The sequence below is a fragment of the Cervus canadensis genome, chromosome 15 (assembly GCF_019320065.1).
Source record: "Cervus canadensis isolate Bull #8, Minnesota chromosome 15, ASM1932006v1, whole genome shotgun sequence".
NCBI lineage: Eukaryota > Metazoa > Chordata > Mammalia > Artiodactyla > Cervidae > Cervus > Cervus canadensis.
Genome location: NC_057400.1, coordinates 48,443,194 through 48,462,380, shown reverse-complemented (window position 1 = coordinate 48,462,380; position 19,187 = coordinate 48,443,194).

Here is a 19,187-nt window from a genome sequence, read left to right as displayed (position 1 = left end):
AATTTCTAGTTCAAGTGTGCCCTATGCTTGTCAACAGAAATTTATGATTAATATATTTTTGTTTAACTACCTATAAATGTTAATGGTTGGAAAAGAAAAATATTTCTTCCGATGTAAAAGGATCCTCAGTTTCTGTGGTTATATCAAATAACATCAAATCTCCATCTCCTGATTTATAGAATATCTGATGAAAAATACTCACTGATAACAACCTGGACAGTTGGGGATGCTCTCTCCAAGGATAAATGTGATTAACAGGCCTGGGAAATAACTCAGTCAGAAAAAAAAGACAACATAGCTTTCGTTTGTCAACCAGCCTAAAAGCAAATGACAGGAGCAATTTCTCTTGTTCTTTTACTAGCCCAACATGAATTCATGGTTATTAGAGGGTTGAGTGTGCAATGCCTTGCAGGTGTTCTTTTGTACCATAGGAATATTCATTAAGTCTTTACACAATACCCAGTCACTAATTACTATTTAGCTCCACGAGTTCATGCCTCAGAGTCATTGTGTGTTGCTGTTTTCCCTCCCCAGCCGGCCTCCTTTGCTTGGCAGTATTTTGTATCTGCCTTTGCTTTGCGTGTTTATAACTGTTTCTCTGGTGTAAGTCATTCTCTTTCCTTCTCAGAACCTCAGCAGCACAGTGGGTGTATTTTGACTCCACTGAATTTCTGTTACAAAATTCTCTCTCCACCTCGTCCCACCGCCCACCATTTTCATGTTGTTCCCAATGATATCTTGCCAACCTTCTCTCCTGGGAAACTTTATGAAGACAGGTTTTTTTTCCTGAACTCTAGAATCTTGGCAGAAATGATCATAATGTTAATAGGTGGCTCTGTTATCATAGGGAAAATGTAAGGAATGGTTTAATTCATAGGGGAGAATGTAACGGTACAGATGTTTTCTTATTAGAATATTTTTCTCCCAGTGGTACAGTGATTACAGATCAGGTTTACAGAGAGGTGAAATTCCTCCAAGATTATTGCTTCATGCCTTGGGCTGTCCTTGCACACTCTGGGGAACTGACCAACCAGAATGATTTCAGGACTCTGAAAAGCTATGTGGCCCCACATATCTCTCTGACCAAGATTCAGAAGAACCACTCCTTAGGGGCTTTCAGGTAAAGATGTTTTAGAATTAGTAGCTCATCTTTGAGGGCTAGTTAAATCTATCATCATTCACATTACCTAACAGAGAGTAGACACTAAAGGTATGAGAACTTATGACTTACACTTTTTTGATGGAAAGGACAAATTAAGAGAAGTGATAGAGAAAAATGCCTGGAGGGCAGCACAGTGTAAACAGATTGTTCATAGTTTGAAATGCATCAAAGAAAAGAAGCAGCAGGAAAGCTTTAGGGAATGTTACATAGTTTCCCATATATATGTATTTATTCTTATTTTACAAAGTCTTATCAAGTGTCTATTGGCTATGGTCAAATTAAAGCATTTGGTATCAGCTAATTGTTCACATTTTTATTTTACTAGCCAAAATCTTTTGCAATAAAAAAGTTACATATTCCCAGTGTGTAAACCAAATGAGAGGAGAGCTCTTCTGATTGAAGAGGGTTGGAGTGTTTGAGGATCGTTCGTCCCCGCAGCACCTGGCCTCTCCTTCCTCTCCCCCAGCAATCCCTGAGGCATCTCTCTGATTAAAGTCTGTTTGAGTAATCAACATCCTTTGAAATTATGGACATTTATTCAATAGATTTATGATTGAAACCACCGCTTTAGGAAGAAAAATTCCTCTTCATTTAAGTTGACAAACTGAAGAAATTGCTGATACACTCACTTCATTAAGTCATTCACTCATTTCTTTTTAAAGAACATGATTGATAACCTACTAGGTGCCACTAACACGCAGGGCAGATAGAAGAGTGACCAGTGTAGACACGGGCTGTGCCTCGTGGAATTTACATTCTAACTAAGAGTCAGCCATTTGCAGCAACATGATGGACCTAGGGATTAGCTCACTACATGAAGTAAGTCAGACAGAGAAAGACAATATCATATGACATCACATACATGTGGAATCTAAAATAAAAATGATACAAATGAACTTATTTGCAAAACAGTAACAGGCTTCTAGACACAGAAAACAAATTTATGATTACCAGAGGGGAAGAGGAAAAGGAATAAATTAGGAGTATGAAATTAACAGATACACACTACCATAAATAAAATAAACAACAAGGATTTACTATAGGGCACAGGGAACTATATTTAACATCTTGTGGTAACCTATAATGAAAAGAATATAGATGTAAACTTATAAATACATATAACCAAATCACTTTGCTATGCACCTGAAACTAACACAATACTGTAAATAAACTATACTTCAATTTAAAAAAGAGTCAGCTATATGCCATCACATGCACTCTTTGAACAAATCATTTGCCCAAGACTTTTGACCTCTGTCTAACCATACTTTACTCAAAGCATATTTTTCCATAGATAATATTCTTAGATGTGTCTTGTGACCACCTGCTTACACTGTATAAAGTTCAAAAGCTTATCTAGGTTGAGCAAATACAGCAATTGAGAACATTATTTGCAATATGTTGAAAGATTGTCAAAGCATTACCCAAAAGACATTATTATTCTATATTCAAAACGCTCACAATTAGAGGAGGTTTTTTCATTCATCCATCCTAATGTTTCTCAGTTCTTCCCACCTATGAAGTTCTTTGGGACATTTAAAATTCATTCTCTGAACACTCTAGAAAGCTCAATAGCCTATTTCTTTTAAGCTTTTCTCTTTTTCTGTCACCAGCAAATCATAGAAAAATGGGAAAGTTTCACACCCTGTTATCTCAGGAAGCCGTTTCAGGGGAGGCATGCTGACCGGCTTCATAGAAGCCGCTGTGTGTGGTCCCCAGGGTCTGCCCTTCCAGATGCCCTCTATGTACTGATTCACTTTGCTACGCACCTGAAACTAATACAGCATTGTAAATCAACGACCATCATGCTCTCAGTCACTCTTTGCAACCCTATAGACTATAGCCCGCTAGGCTGCTCTGTTCATGGGATTCTCCAGGCAAGAATACTGGAGTGGGTTGCCATTGTCTTCTTCAGGGCATCTTCTCAACCCAGGGATTGAACCCACATCACCTGTGTCTCTTGTATGGGCAGGCAGATTCTCTACCACTGAACCACCAGGGAAGCCCATAAAAATCAACCATACTCCAATATAAATTTAAAAAAAAACAAAACAAAAACCTTTCTGTAGTCCTTTTCAAAAAAATTTTTTGGCTGTGTGACATTGTAGGAGCTTATTTCCCTGACCAGGGATAGACCCTCACCCCCTGCATTGGACATGCAGAGCAATAACCTCTGGACCACCAGAGAAGTCCCTAGAGTCAACATTTTGTATCAAGTTATCCCTCCTCTTTGTAAACCCTCCAACCTACTGCATGTCACATATTTTCTTTTAAAAACATTATTTAATTTTATTCTGAAAATCCTTGAAATAGCTAGAACCACTCTGAAGCAAGGTGAGATAGCACTAGTAAAATCAATGGCATAATAATAAGTAACATAAACAGCACTAATTCACTACTAGTTATTCATGATTAATTTGATCCTCACAATAACACTGCGGGGGAATTATTATAATGCATCCCCTCTAACAGATGGAGAAACTGAGCTTCAGAAATGCAGAACACCTGAAGGTCACACAGTTAGCAAGCGTCTGAGCTTCAATCCAGTGCTCTGTGACAACCTAGAGGGGTGGAACGGGGTGGGGAGTGGGAGGGAGTTTCAAACGGGAGGGGACATACGTATACCTGTGGCTGATTCATGTTGTATGGCAGAAACCAACACAACATTGTAAAGCAGTTATCCTCCAATTAAAACAATTTTTTAAAGAAAATGTCTGAGCTTAAACTCAAAAATTGGTCTTCTGATGCTCAAAACAGAGTCGAATCGGTCCCTGCTGCTCTGCCTCTATTTCTGGACGTGGGCTCATCCCAGGCCTCAGGCCTCCTCATTGTCCCACTTTTAGATTCTGAAGAAAACTCATAAGAAGGACATTTTAATCTTCATATCCTGCAAGAAGGGGGTGAGGTCACGAGGAATTCGAAGCCCTCTAGGAGAAAGAGTGAGGACAGGGCGGTGGGGTGACTGCCAGCCGCGGGGTGGAACTGTGCGGTGGTCCCATCAGCGCCCGGGCCAGACCTGTCCCACCTCTCTGCCTTCTTCCTGTGTCTCAGGCACTCAGAGCTCTTTCCCACCTCGGGGTCTTCACAATGCGGCCCCCTCTGCCTGACACGCTGCCCAGACCTTCCAAAGGCTGGTGTCTTTCCATGATTCACATCGTGTTTGGGTGGCCTTTCTTTGGGAAGGCCTCTTCTGACCCCTCTGTATGACCCGCCCATTTCCCTCTGTCCTCATTGTCTTCCTCATATTACTTATACTCTCTGAACTCGGCCTGTTGTTGTTTTTTTAACTAATTTTTATTGAAGTACAGTTGTTTTTACACTGTGTATGAGTTTCCACTGCACAGCAGAATGAATCAGTCACACGTACACATACTATCCCCTCTCTTTTGGACCATTCAGGTCACCACAGAGCATTAAGTAGAGTTCCCTGGGCTGTACACTAGGTCATTATTAGTAATATATTTTATACGTAGTATCAATAGTGTAAAAATAAAAAACAACTAAAATAGATCCACCATATGACCTGGCTTATTGCTTTTTTTAAAAAAACTGTGGCAAAATCCAGATACTGTGAAAGGTAGCATCTTAAACATTTTCAAGTGTATACAGTTCAGTAGCTTGAAGCACACTCACAAAGTCATGCTGCCGCCATGACCATCTGTCTGCAGAACTCTTTATCTTGTAAAACTGAAACTCTGTACCCATGTATAATAACTCCCCATCCTCCTTTTCCCCAGTCCCTGGCAAGCATAATTCTGCATTCTGTCTCTTGAAATGTGACTATTCTAGGTACCTCATGTAAGTGGAATCATACAGTGTTTGTCTATTTGTGGTCGGATTATTGCACTTAGTATAATGCCCTTCATTTTCACCCATGTTGTGACCTGTGCCAGTATTTACTTCCTTTTTTAACATTGAATAACATTCCATTCCATCACTCAATCTTGTCTGATTCTTTGTCCCTTTGGAGTATAGCCCGCCAGGCTCCTCTGTCCAGGGGATTTTTCAGGCAAAAATACTGGAGTGGGTTGCCATTTCCTTCTCCAGGGGCTCTTCCCAACCCAGGGGTCAAACCCTCATCTCATGTGTCTCCTGCATTGCAGGTGGATTCTTTACCCACTGAGGTATCAGAGAAGCCCTGCTGTATATATAGACCACGTTTTGTTTGTTTGTTTGTTTTTTACCTACTCATCCAAATTAACTGACACTTGATTTGCTTCTACCTTTTGGCTATTGTGAATAATGCTGCTGTGAACATAGGTATATAAATGTCTTCCAAGTCCCTTTCAAATTTTTTTGGAACTATACCTAGAAGTAGAATAAATGGATCATATAGTAATTCTGTTTTTACCTATTCAATGGTGAGTGGCCTACAGTAAGTACTTGATTATTTTTTGATTGAACAAAGGAAGGCCATTTGATGAGAGGGCACATATTTTCATAATACATGTAAATGGTAAAAAAAAAAAAAAAAGCTCAATATATAGTAGAGTTTAGTTGGCAAGTAAGTCTCTTTTTGTCTTCAACTAAATAAATTCTCTTGTTAGAGGCAACAATTTTTACTAATTTCTTGTATGTCTGTCTAGAAATAGTCTATGAATGTACATATATATATACTATCTTTCTTCATTTAATGGTAGAATACTGACTTATGAGGGCTTCCCTGGCACCTCAGATGGTAAAGAATCCACCTGCAATGCAGAAGACATGGATTCGATCCCTGAGACAGGAAGATCCCCTGGGGAAGGGAATGGCCACCCACTCCAGTATTCTTGCCTGGAGAATTCCATGGACAGAGGAGTTCTGGTGGGCTACAATCCATGGGACCACAAAGAGTGGGACATGACTGAGTGACTAACACACACACTCACTCACACACACACGCTCACTCACACACACTACCACACACACACACACTCACACACACTCACACACATACACACTCACTCCCACACACATGCTCACTCACACACACACATACCCCCTCACAAACACACACACACACACACACGCTCACTCACTCACACACACACACATACATACACTCTGACTTATGATCAAAGTGAAGAATTACCAGGCAGGATCAGATCAATGGATTGATTCTGGAAAGAGTTAAGACCTCACAGTAAAAAGTCAACCCACAAGGTCAGAGTCAGGAGAGAGACTGGGAAAAGACAGTCATCAAGCAGCAAGGAACATTCTGCCATGTGCCAATTAAGTCCAAACTATACCTGGCAACATCTCTCTGCCCCTTGTGTGAAACAGTGTGTTCTGGCCACAAACAGTGTTCTTGCCATGTTCCTCTGACAAGATACTTGCCGTATTTCCACTATTTCTTCCAGTCCTTCTTTTCTTCTTCAATCTATTTTAAAATATCATGTTTCCTTTCTGACTTACCTACTCGTGAACTTCCAGATGTTCAAGCTGGTTTTAGAAAAGGCAGAGGAACCAGAGATCAAATTGCCAACATCTGCTGGATCATCAAAAAAGCAAGAGAGTTCCAGAAAAACATCTATTTCTGCTTTATTGACTATGCCAAAGCCTTTGACTGTGTGGATCACAATAACTGTGGAAAATTCTGAGAGATGGGAATACCAGACCACCTTACCTGCCTCTTGAGAAACCTATATCCAGGTCAGGAAGCAAGTTAGAACTGGACATGGAACAACAGACTGGTTCCAAATAGGAAAAGGAGTACATCAAGGCTGTATATTGTCACCCTGCTTACTTAACTTGTATGCAGAGTACATCATGAGAAATGCTGGGCTAGAAGAAGCAGAAGCTAGAATCAAGATTGCCAGGAGAAATATCAATAACCTCAGATATGCAGATGACACCACCCTTATGGCAGAAAGTGAAGAAGAACTAAAGAGCCTCTTGATGAAAGTGAAAGAGGAGAGTGAAAAAATTGGCTTAAAGCTTAACATTCAGAAAACTAAGATCATGGCATCTGGTCCCATCATTTCATGGGAAATAGATGGGGAAACAGTGGAAACAGTGGCTGACTTTATTTTTCTGGGCTCCAAAATCACTGCAGATGGTGATTGCAGCCATGAAATTAAAAGACACTTACTCCTTGGTAGGAAAGTTATGACCAACCTAGACAGCATATTAAAAAGCAGAGACATTACTTTGCCAACAAAGGTCCATCTAGTCAAGGCTATGGTTTTTCCAGTGGTCATGTGTGGATGTGAGAGCTGGACTATAAAGAAAGCTGAGTGCTGAAGAGTTGATGCTTTTGAACTGTGGTGTTGGAGAAGACTCTTGAGAGTCCCTTGGACTGCAAGGAGATCCAACCTGTCCATCCTAAAGGAGATCAGTCCTGGGTGTTCATTGGAAGGACTAATGTTGAAGCTGAAACTCCAATACTTTGGCGACCTGATGGGAAGAGCTGACTCATTTGAAAAGACCCTGATGCTGGGAGGGATTGGGGGCAGGAGGAGAAGGGGATGACAGAGGATGAGATGGTTGGATGGCATCATCAACTCAATGGACATGGATTTGGGTGGACTCTGGGAGTTGGTGATAGATAGGGAGGCCTGGCATGCTGCGATTCATGGGATCGCAAAGAGTCAGACAGGACTGAGCGACTGAACTGAACTGAACTCATTTCTAAACCTAAAAGGATAATTGCTTTGTCTTCTGCATTGCCATGCCATTTTTCCCTATGTGGGTGAAAATGAGCTCTTTCTGAATCTTCAGTTAGGTTCTTAATGATTTACCTATAAAGTTATTTGTAACTTTCTTTTAGGAACACTGTCCATAGTGACTTGTTTATATCTTAGAATTAAAAACTCTGAATCTTCAAAATTCTGTTTTCCCCTTCCTTTCTGTTTCTTTCAGACCCAAATATACAAGATAGTCTTCTGAATAGCAAGTAAATCGTGTGACAACTTCAAATCAAACATTTTTAAAACAAGTCTTTTGTCCTAAAGGAATAATGGGAATCCTGATTCTTTGGTTGTTTTTGTTTGATTTTGGTTTTTATTGAAGTATAGTTGATTTACAATATTGTGTTAGTTTCAGGTGTATAAACATAGTTACTCAGTTAAATATTATATATTTATATATATATATATAAAAAGGTAAAATAAGAAATATTTTTACTGGAAAGTAGCACCTAAGTTTTAACTAGAAAAAGATAAGGAGATAGAATTTTATGTTTACTTCCAAGGATTTTAGAACTTGATCATATTTTTTTAATAATGTCTACTTTCAGTTGCTTAATAATTTGATGCATTTGTTAATTTAATGTAAGCTTGAGGAGTCTAGGGACTTGTCAATTCTGTCATTATATATCAGCAGCTAAGACTGCATCTGACATATAGTAGATCACTAAATACTGCATTCTCTCATTCATTCAGCAAATATTTATTGAACATCTGCTATGTGCCCGCCACTATAAAGAAGCTAGAAATATAATAAAAAGAGGTGAGGAAAAACCAGTCTCCACCCTCATGAAGTTATTTTCCTAATGGGAAGAGAGAAACTCACTAAAGAATCTCACTAATGAATGTAAACCTGGGTCTACAGGTTTACATCCCTGTATTGGGAAGATCCCCTGGAGGAGGGCATGGCAACCCACTCCAGTATTCTTGCCTGGAGAATCTCATGGACAGAGGAGCCTGGGGGAACTGTAGTCCATGGGGTTGCAAAGAGTCGGACATGACTGAATGACTAGCCAAACGTGTATGTATACACCCATGTGTGCTATGCCCCTTCAGTCATGCTACAATCCTTTGCAACCCCATGGACTACAGTTCCCCCAGGCTCCACTGTCCATGGGATTCTCCAGGCAAGAATACTGGAGTGGGTTGCCATGCCCTCCTCCAAGGGATCTTCCTGACCCAGGGATCAAACTCTCTTATGTCTCCTGCATTGGCAGACAGGTTCTTTACTACTAGCACCACCTGGGAAGCCCATATATATATATATTTTTCCAAATTCTTTTCCCTTATAGATTATTACAAAATATTGAGTGTAGTTCCCTGTGCTATACAGTAGGTCCTTGTTGGTTACTTATTTTATATATAGTAATTTTCTTTGGCTGTTTTATGATGAAATTTCATCATTGGCTTTCCATGTAGGGTTCACTGAGTCTCAGTACTATATTATTCTTTGAGGATAGCAAGAAGCTACTTGTGAATCCTAGTAAGCACACAGGCACATATTAGGGCTGCAAACACAATTTCTGGAATCTATAAACTCATAAATGTAAATCCATGACATACAGAGAAAAGAAAAATAGCAAAGGGGGAGCCCAATTATCCTCAAAATATACAGCTAGGGGAAAGTATTAAACATTATTTAATGCTTCATATGTGTCTTTACCTACTTATTTCTATTCAGTTCACCTTTACTGACTACTTATCCTGTGTCAGGCATTCGTTAATGTGGGTGATGTAAAGAGAAATAAGTTTTATAGAGCATAAGTAACAGGTGAAAAGAATATGACCTTTTCACAGAGAATAGTAAATACGATACCATTGATATTACAAAATCTCAGTGAAATAGACTTTCAACTAGGAATGGGGCTTTTGGAAGGGAAATCTAATTCAAGAAAGCATCTAATGGAACAAATCTGTCAAGAAGGAATAAAATCGTACATGAAATTTGGAAAGGCACATTGACACAGCTGTATTTACTAATAGAGAGTTAGAAAGTACTATACTTCTGCATGTGTCATCCCAGCCAAAGAGGACCATCTAATAAATCTTTGGCTTAGCTTTCTTCTTTAGGGTAGGGAAAACAGCTAGGCTGGTTGAACTTCTAGCCAACCTGGAAGACTGATCAAGGGTATGGAAGTGGCAGGAGTCATGATAAAAAATGGTCTCAGGAGATCATGATAACAAAGGGGGAGACGTTGCGAGTAGCAAAACACCTGCCTGGACTGTAAGAAAGCAACTTGTAGGAGGTCCAAAGGAAATGTACATGTGATCCATCATCTGAGACTAAGACTATAACTAAAAGAGATATGGAGGTTCTACCAAGTTAAGCACTGAGAGTGAGTCGCTCAGTCATGTCCGACTCTTTGCAACCCCATGGACTATACAGCCCATGGAATTCTCCAGGCCAGAATACTGGAGTAGGTAGCCTTTCCCTTCTCCAGGGGATCTTCCCAACCCAGGGGTCAAACCCAGGTCTCTTGCATTGCAGGCGGATTCTTTATCAGCTGAGCCACAAGGGAAGCCCAAACACTGAGAAGGTCATTAGTCGTTAGAAATGATCTTGGGTAGGAAGAGAATGGCACATGGGTATTCTGAAGATCTCTGGTTTTAAAAGGCTACATGGAAAAGATTCATGCTGGGACACAAAGTGAAGGGCATCAAAAAAGCAGCACAATCCACATATATGCGTTAATAAATGATATTTATTTTTTTTTCTTTCTGACTTACTTCACTCGTATGACTTCTCTGCAAATGACCCAATTTCATTCATTTTTATAGCTGACTAATATTGTGGGGTGGAGGGAGGTCCAAGAGGAAAGGGATATATGTATACATAGCTGATTCACTTTCACCTTACAGCAGAAATGAACATAACATTGTAAAGCAGTTATACTCAAACAAAAAAGGTGGCAGAATCTTGAAAGACTAGCAAGAATCAGCTGATATTTCCCAATGGGGAAAGACACTATTTTGACACATTAACTGTGACATTTTCCCTGGAGAGTTCTTGCTAGCTTTTGACAATTTCTCATAATAAGTTAGGCCAAAGGCCCCTGTTATCTCAAGGGAGAACTGAAATAGCACATAACTAGAAAAAAGTATATGGGTAGTGACCTGTTTTGTCATACAGCTTGGTCGAAATGAGAGATATCTCAAAGCCTATACTCCCCCTCTCTGCCCCTTGGCTATACCAAGTTTGATTCTTTTTAAAAATCTATGGGATAATTTCAGAAATCAGTATTTTCTTCTTGAAGAAATGAGTAATTTTCTATTACCTTCCTTTTTTCTGTAAGGCTATGTTAACAATAACAAATATTACTCAAAATACTTAAGGACATTTCTACTAGGGGTGAATTTTTTCATTAGAATGTACATGAAGTCCAGGAGACTCCATGTTTTCCAGGTTACCAGCAACAACCCTTTCCACAAATATACAAGAACTCCAGGGCATGGTCAAGTGACTACCACAAGGAATGGAGGTATTTGACTCCTTTTATTAAGGGTCAGAAATGGTGAGCTATGAAGCCATCATTACCTATTGTCAACTCAACTTAGGCATTTTCAATGGGTAAGACCCTCACTATGCCTTATCAAACTCAATTCAGGTGACCTTAGACAAAGGAATTACTCATAGAAATTTGGTGATGATTACATTTCTCTTCCATTTTTGCAACATAGGTTTTCATCTCCTGGAAAAGGACTTACAGCTTTTACCGTGACCTACTTTAGGATCATTGTCAACATTATAACCTGCTAATACTAGTTGTTTCTCAGAGGAAACAAAATCCTAGTCATAATAATTGCATACAGTTATAGACTATTGTCTAAGAAGTAAATACAGTTGGCTATGACATTGGTCTCTCCTGATATTTTTATGCGTAAGACAGAGCTTCTGCACAATAATGATGCATGGACTGGATTTGTAATGACTTGAATACTCATTGGAAAGGATAACGACATATGGATGGATGGCAATGTCAAAAGAAGTTTCTAAGAGGATCTCAAAGGAGGATATCCTATTAAAAATTGTTTAATGATGACTAAGATAAAGACTTGAAAAGCATAAAAAATTATAATATATAAGCAAAATAAAGATAGTGGGAATAATATACCAGATAGCAGAATCAAAATATTAAAGTGTCACAATCAATTGATAAAGTGGGGTGAAATAAATAATAATTGAGAAAAGAAATATAAATTCCCACATTGGCACTAAAAAAAGTCAACTTCTTCAAATCCAGATCATGGGGAAAATATGTTAGTAGTAGGTCTCATGAAAAATGGTGAGTGTTTACATTGAAAAGAATGTCAGCATGTATCAGATTAAAGAAGCCAGTAAATTTGGGACCATGTGTGGTCACTGCATTTTAAAGTTGCATTAAGAGAATAATGATGTCCACACCTAGGGAAGTACTTGTCTCAGTTATACTTTGCCTTCAACACAGCTCATCCAGATGTTATGTTTAATTCTTGGCAACTCTTTGAAAGATCCCCTGGAGGAGGGCATGGCAACCCACCCCAAAGTTCTTGCTTGGAGAATCCCATGGACAGAGGAGTTTTCAGGCTAGAGTCCATAGGGTTGAAAAGAGTCAAGGACAAATGAAGTGACTTAGCATGCACACACCTCATTGAAATCATTTTGGAGTAAGGTAAATAGAACTGCAATCAAATTTTATATACCCAGAACCCCTTTTTACAAGAAAGGAAATAATTCCCCTATTATTCCATGGGGTCCTAGTGAGATTATCAATCATTGTAGCCTCCCTATTCTTTGGTCCAAAGAGGTTAGTCCAGGGACTGATTAGATTTGTGTATTTGAGGTTCAAGAGTTTTTCATTTTTGTTATGACAGGCAGTAAAATGTAGGCTTGTGGCAGTCAGGTACCAATTGTCTGGCCATAAGGAGTCTGTTGCCTGCAGAAGAGAGCGAAGTTAGCGTGTGAAACAGAGATAGTAGTGTGCTAGCACCAGCTCAAACTGTGTCAGGAGAGACAGCTCTTACCTTTTCATGAAATTTTGTGAACCAGTAGTTAAAGGCAGCCATCTATTTTTATTTAAAAATTTTAAAAGTTTATTTTTAAGTTGGAGGATAATTGCTTCACAATGTTATAACTTCTGCCATCCAGCAACATGAATCAGCCATAACTCTACATACAGATCCTCTTCCTCTTGAGCTTCCCCCCCACATCCCACACCTCTAGGTTGTCACAGAGCACTGGGCCGGGCTCCCTGTGTTACATAGCAGCTTCCCACTAGCTATCTATTTTACACAAGATAGTGTATATGTCAATTCTGCTTTCTCAGTTCATCCCAATGTCTCCTTCCCCTGATTTACAATGCTGTGTTTCTGGTGTACAGCAAAGTGATTCAGTTTTATAGATGTAGATATGCAAATATATATATATCCTTTTATATTATAGATTTTTATAGAATATTGAATACAGTTAATATAGTTCCCTATGCGATACAGTAGGACCTTGTTGTGTATCTATTTTATACATAGTATTTTGTATCTGCTAATCCCAAACTCCTGATTTATCCCTCCTTCACCCCTTTCTCCTTTGGTAACTTAATTTTATTTTCTATGTCTAAAAGTCTGTTTCTGTTTTGTAAAAAAGTTTATCTGTGTCATATTTTGGATTCCACATATAAATGATATCACATGGTATTTGTCTTTCTCTGTTTGACTTAGTTTACTTCATATAATAATCTCTTGATCCATCCATATTGTTTGCAAATGGCATTGTTTCATTCTTTTTATGGCTGAGTAGTGTTCCACTGTGTGTATATGCCAATCTTCTTTATCCATTCATCTGACATTTAGGTTGCTTTCATGTCTCGGCTATTATAAACAGTGCTGCTATGAACACTGGGGTGCATGTATCTTTTTGAATTATAGTTTTCTCTGGATATATATATATATGCCCAGGAGGGGGATTTTTTGCATCATATGACAACTCTGTTTTTTGTTTTTTGAGGAACGTCCGTACTATTTTCCACAGTGGCTACACCAATTTACATTCTCACCAATACTGTAGGAGGATTCCCTTTTAAAGACAGTCATCAATACATGTAAATCTATGGCTGATTCATATCAATGTATGACAAAACCCACTGAGATGTTGTGAAGTAATTAGCCTCCAACTAATAAAAAAAAATAAAAAATAAATAAATAAATAAAGACAGTCATCAAAAAAAAACTATATAAACATATACTGAAGTAAATTATAATAAAAACAAAGGTAATACCTGTTCAAAACTCATTATCTCCCAATTATCATATTACATCTTATTATTCTCCATGCTCTTGAGACTATCGTTCCTAACTAGTGGAAGTAATCGATAATGATGCATTACTGAACATCTCTTCCCAATTCTGTGTTCAGTGCTATAGGTTGAAATCCCAACATGAATGTATTTACACTAACTAATAAACCCTACAAATCCAGGCTGGAATTTTTGTTTGATTGATTTTCTAGATCAGAGGTCAGCCAACTTTTTCTATAAAGGACCAAATAGTAAACATTTTACAGATTTTGCAGGCCATATCTGGAGACCTGGGTTTGATCCCTGGGTTGGAAAGATCCCCTGGAGAAGGGAACAGCTACCCACTCCAGTATTCTGGCTTGGAGAATTCCACGGACTGTATAGTCCATGGGGTCACAAAGAGGCGGACTCGACCGAGCGACTTTCACTTTCACTCTCATTATTGTCCAAAAGGGCTTCTCTGGTGGCTCAGTCGGTAAAGAATCTGCCTGTAATGCAGGAAATGCAGGTTTGATCCCTGGGTCGGGAAGATTTCCTGGAGGAGGAAATGGGCAATCCACTCCAATATTTTTATATAGTTATATATACCACATCTTTTTTATCCATTCACCTGTCAATGGATATTTAAGTTGCTTCCATGTCTTGGCTATATAGTAAACAATGCTGCTGTGAACTAGGTGCTCATGTCTTTTGAATTATAGTTTTGTCTGGTTATGTGCCCAGGAGTGGGATTGCTGAATCATATGGCAACCCTATTTTTAGTTTTTTGAGGGATCTTCGTGCTATTTTCCATAATGACTGCACCAATTTATATTCCCCCCAACAGTGTAAGATTGTTCCCTTTTCTCCACACCCTCTCTGGCAGTTATTATTTGTAAACTTTTTAATAACGGCTATTCTGACTGGTGTGATGTGGTACATCATTGTTGTCTTGATTTGCATTTCTCTAATAATTAGCAATGATAAGCATCTTTCCACGTGCCTCTTGATCATCTCTATGTCTTTTTTGGAGAAATGTCTATTTAAGTCTTCTGCCCATTTCTCATTCTTTTAAGGCTGTCAGATTAGGATTGATTATGACCTCGTTTAACTTTCATTACCTCCTCATAGGCCCTATCTCCAAGTACAGTCACATTGGGAGTTAGGACTTTGTTTTAGTTGACCAGGCTGCTATAACAAAATACCATAGACTAGTAGCTTAAACACTATTTATTTTCTCATGCTTCTGGAAGCTAGAAGTCTGAGATCAGAATCCCAGCATGATCAGGTTCTGATGAGTGCCAGGCTAGCAGATGGCTACCTTCTCATGGCATCCTCACATCTAGTGGTGAGGTGAGGGTGGGGGGGACAGGGCTCCAGTCTCTTTGTTTTCTTAAAAGAACACTAATTCCATCATGAGGACCCCACCTTCCTGACCTCTTCCAAGCTTAATTACCTCCCACAGGCCCCACCTCCTAATTCCATTACATTTTGAGGTTCATATTTCAACATATGCATTTTGGGGAGACACATTTAGTCCATAACAGACTTCAAACATGAGTTTAGGGTGGGGAGACACAATTCAGTCCATAATATTGTCTTCTTTGTAAATGAAAACAGCAATTAACATTCAAGTCCGAACTACACTCATTCTTCAGTAATCACCACATTTGGCTATGGGTATAAAAGCCTGGCAAAAATCAACAAAAGCACTTTATAGAATAAACTAGCTATATCAAGTCTATATAAAAAGGATGATATATTTTGTTTTTAGTAGTAAATTGTGCTAAATATCCTTTAGAGTAATGAAGTTTACAATTAGCCGATGTATGTATATACATACATTCATTTCTTTTCTTCAGAGACCTAGTTGTCAAACATAACCAGCAGAGACAAGTAGAAGTAAATGATGAAAAAGAGCTCCAAGAAGAGTTTTTAAGCCCCTGGATCCAGCAGTATTTATAACTGCCACATCCACCCTAGCATTCTCCAGTTACTTGGACCAGGATTCTTCTCATTGTGATTGCCTAAAGCTAATTTTAATTGGATTTTCTGTCACTCCCTTCCAAGTACCCCCACTAATGCTATATATGCCATAGGCAAGTTCAGGGAACAAAAAAAAAAAAAAAAATTATTTTAAGCCCTGAGAAAGAAGTTTCTGCAGGTCTGAAGACTTTACTTTCAGGATCAAATCAGACTTCAGGCAGATGGGATGGACGAGTTCTGTTCTGAAACTCTGGATTTTGAATTGCTGGCTTTGCTCCTTCTCTGACTCTGCTCTCATGTCCCACTTTAATAACAGGACCCATATCTGAGCCCCAGTTCCCAGTTTCCACCCGGTTCTGAAAATAGGGCTCTTCTGGTGCTAGCACCTGGCCCACTTGCCTGGCCCAGGTCCCTTTAGACCTGGCTCTGTCTTTTCCTTCCCGGATGTTCCAGGGTCTAGCTGGAGGAAGACAGCATCCTGGCCACCAGCCTGTGTGTAGCTGTGTTAGACTTGCGCTCCCTGATTTCCCATTGCACTGCTCTTGTGGGGACGTGCGCTGCTGGCCCTCTCTGATGTGATCTGCTCTTCTCCGCAACCCTTGCCAGCTATGAGGCGACCCACAGGTCACAATGTCCTGCCCGCCGTACTGGATCCTTCCCTGAGTCTGCTGCTTCCTGGAGCTCACTTGGCTGGCCCTGCTCAGCCAGGGCCCTCCTTAGAGAGTGGACTTGTCCCAGACCTCCACTGTAGCCTCTCAAGCCAGACCCTGGTAAATCCCTTCACAGAACTGCAGATCCTGATGTCAGCTTGTAGGGAAAACAAACCACACTCTGCAGTTTGAAAACCATGTGCACAACTGCTTTTCAACACAGGCGTGGCATTCCCCCAAAATACTGAGGAGGACAACTCTACCCGTGAAACTGAACTGTTAAATGTTGTTTAAATTCATCATTAAAAAACAAATTAATTATAGGTACTGGGTTGGCATGTACTTAGGTGGAACTACAAATAAGACTAAAGACCATTTCCACCAGCCTGTTTTTAACCTTTCCTTCACCCGTCCCCTCACCTTCAGCTGTTCTTTTCAGATGTCAAAGCCACTAAGATCAAGGGAGGAAAGAGAAGCATTAATCTAAATACTTAACAGTAAAAAAAAAAAGAAGCTCAGTTATCCAGTCCTCAAGACAATAAACACATGTATCTCTGATCTTTGTTGGTGTGTTCCATTGCATAATGGGTGCAGATGTAGTCCAGTATCTTAATAATGGGTCCCATTAAGTTGCATTTTCCTCTTTGCTTGAAAAAAATTAATGTCAATATACACATTATGTTCAAGCAATTACAATGTGTCAGCATCATAAAGTCTGGACTGATGAATTCAAAAGATGAAAATAGGGTAATTTTCTTTGTTCCACTTGAGAGAAAGTAAGAGATGAAGCAAAATGGGACTAATTAACAATCTTAGCCTGTTTGGATTTTTTTCAGATGCTACAGAAAGAAAAAATGCCCTTAACAAGCAAATATAGCATGGAGAAATGATCTTCAACAGATAAGATAGGACCCATTCAAGTATCATGGATATAACAATGCAATTATTACAATTGCTTCTCTTTCAAATCATATCAAGGCTTCCACTGGGGATTTCCCAAAGTAGTGGGATTTGTCTTAGTTTTTCCCTGGAGCAGCTCAACCCTTTTTGTACTTCAAACTCACTTGATGAATGACATTTCAATATTTGACACTCCCACAGGCATCAGTTCAGTTCAGATGGTGTCCAACTCTTTGCCCCTCCATGGACTGCAGCTCACCAGGGTTCCCTGTCCATCACCAACTCCCAGAGCTTGCTCAAGCTAAAGTCCATCAACTCAGTGATGCCATCCAACCATCTTATCTTCTGTCATCCCCTTCTTTTCCTGCCTTCAACCTTTCCCAGCATCAGGGTCTTTTCCAATGAGTCAGTTCTTCGCATCAAGTAGCCAAAGTATTGGAGCTTCAACGTCAACATCAGTCCTGTCAATGAATATTCAGGAATGATTTCCTTTAGGATTGACTGGTTGGATCTCCCTGCAGTCCCACAGGTATGCCCAGTTTTTAACGAATCAAAAACAATTTTTGTGTGTACCAAAATAAAGCATACAATTATTTGTAATGGCCAAAGCTATTAAATGTAGATCAGTAATAGATAAGCAAGACTGTCAGTTATGCTTAATTCTTAATATGTTAGTGGTAATTCCAAATCTTATTCTCCCACTCAAGACAGCATTATGGATTTTAGATGACTGAGAGTTATGTTATTTGGGGGAATAATCTTGAATCTATTCACATGAATTTTTTAAATTTAAAATGCTTGCAAACTTGAGAACTTTAGTTCCCATTGGTTACACCTTCCTGTGATAGACCTCACACGTGATTGAGACAGCCTTGGAATTCGGGTGATCAAATACTAAGAGCAGAAGTACAAGGAAAAAGAAGAAAAACCATTTTTATAGGAAATCAAAAGAGGTAGGAAAGAGAAGAGGGGTGAAATGGAAAAGAATTTGGCAGGCAGTATGCAGGGTTAGAATGGGTTTCCCAGGTGGCGCTAGTGATAACCCGCCTACTAATGCAGGAGACATAAAAGACATGGGCGTGATCCCTGTGCTTCCCTGGCAGCTCAGATGGTAAAGAATCAGCCTGCAATGCTGGAGACCTGGGTTCAATTCCTGGGCTGGGAAGATCTCTTGTAGAAGGAAATGGCAACCCACTCCAGTATTCTTGCCTGAGAATTTCATGGACAGAGGAGCCTGGCAGGCTACAGTCCATGGAGTTGCAAAGAGTTGGACAGGACTGAAGCAACTTAGCACACAAGCACGCATGGAGGGTTAGAATACCAGCTTCTTTGACTTCCCCTAACTGAGCAACTGTGTTTGGAAATAAAGAAAACATATTGACTTGGTCCTTTATCCAAGGTCCTTTATCACATGAGCAATCTTTATCCGGAGGAGTCTTAAGGGGAGGTGGGGAGAAGATGGTCTAAGTTGAGACCAGCATGTCCCAGAACTTTTCATGAGTGTATTTTGAAAAGTAAGAAGACAAGATACTCTTTTGACAGTCAGTCTAATTAGCTGAAATATGTTCCCAAAACC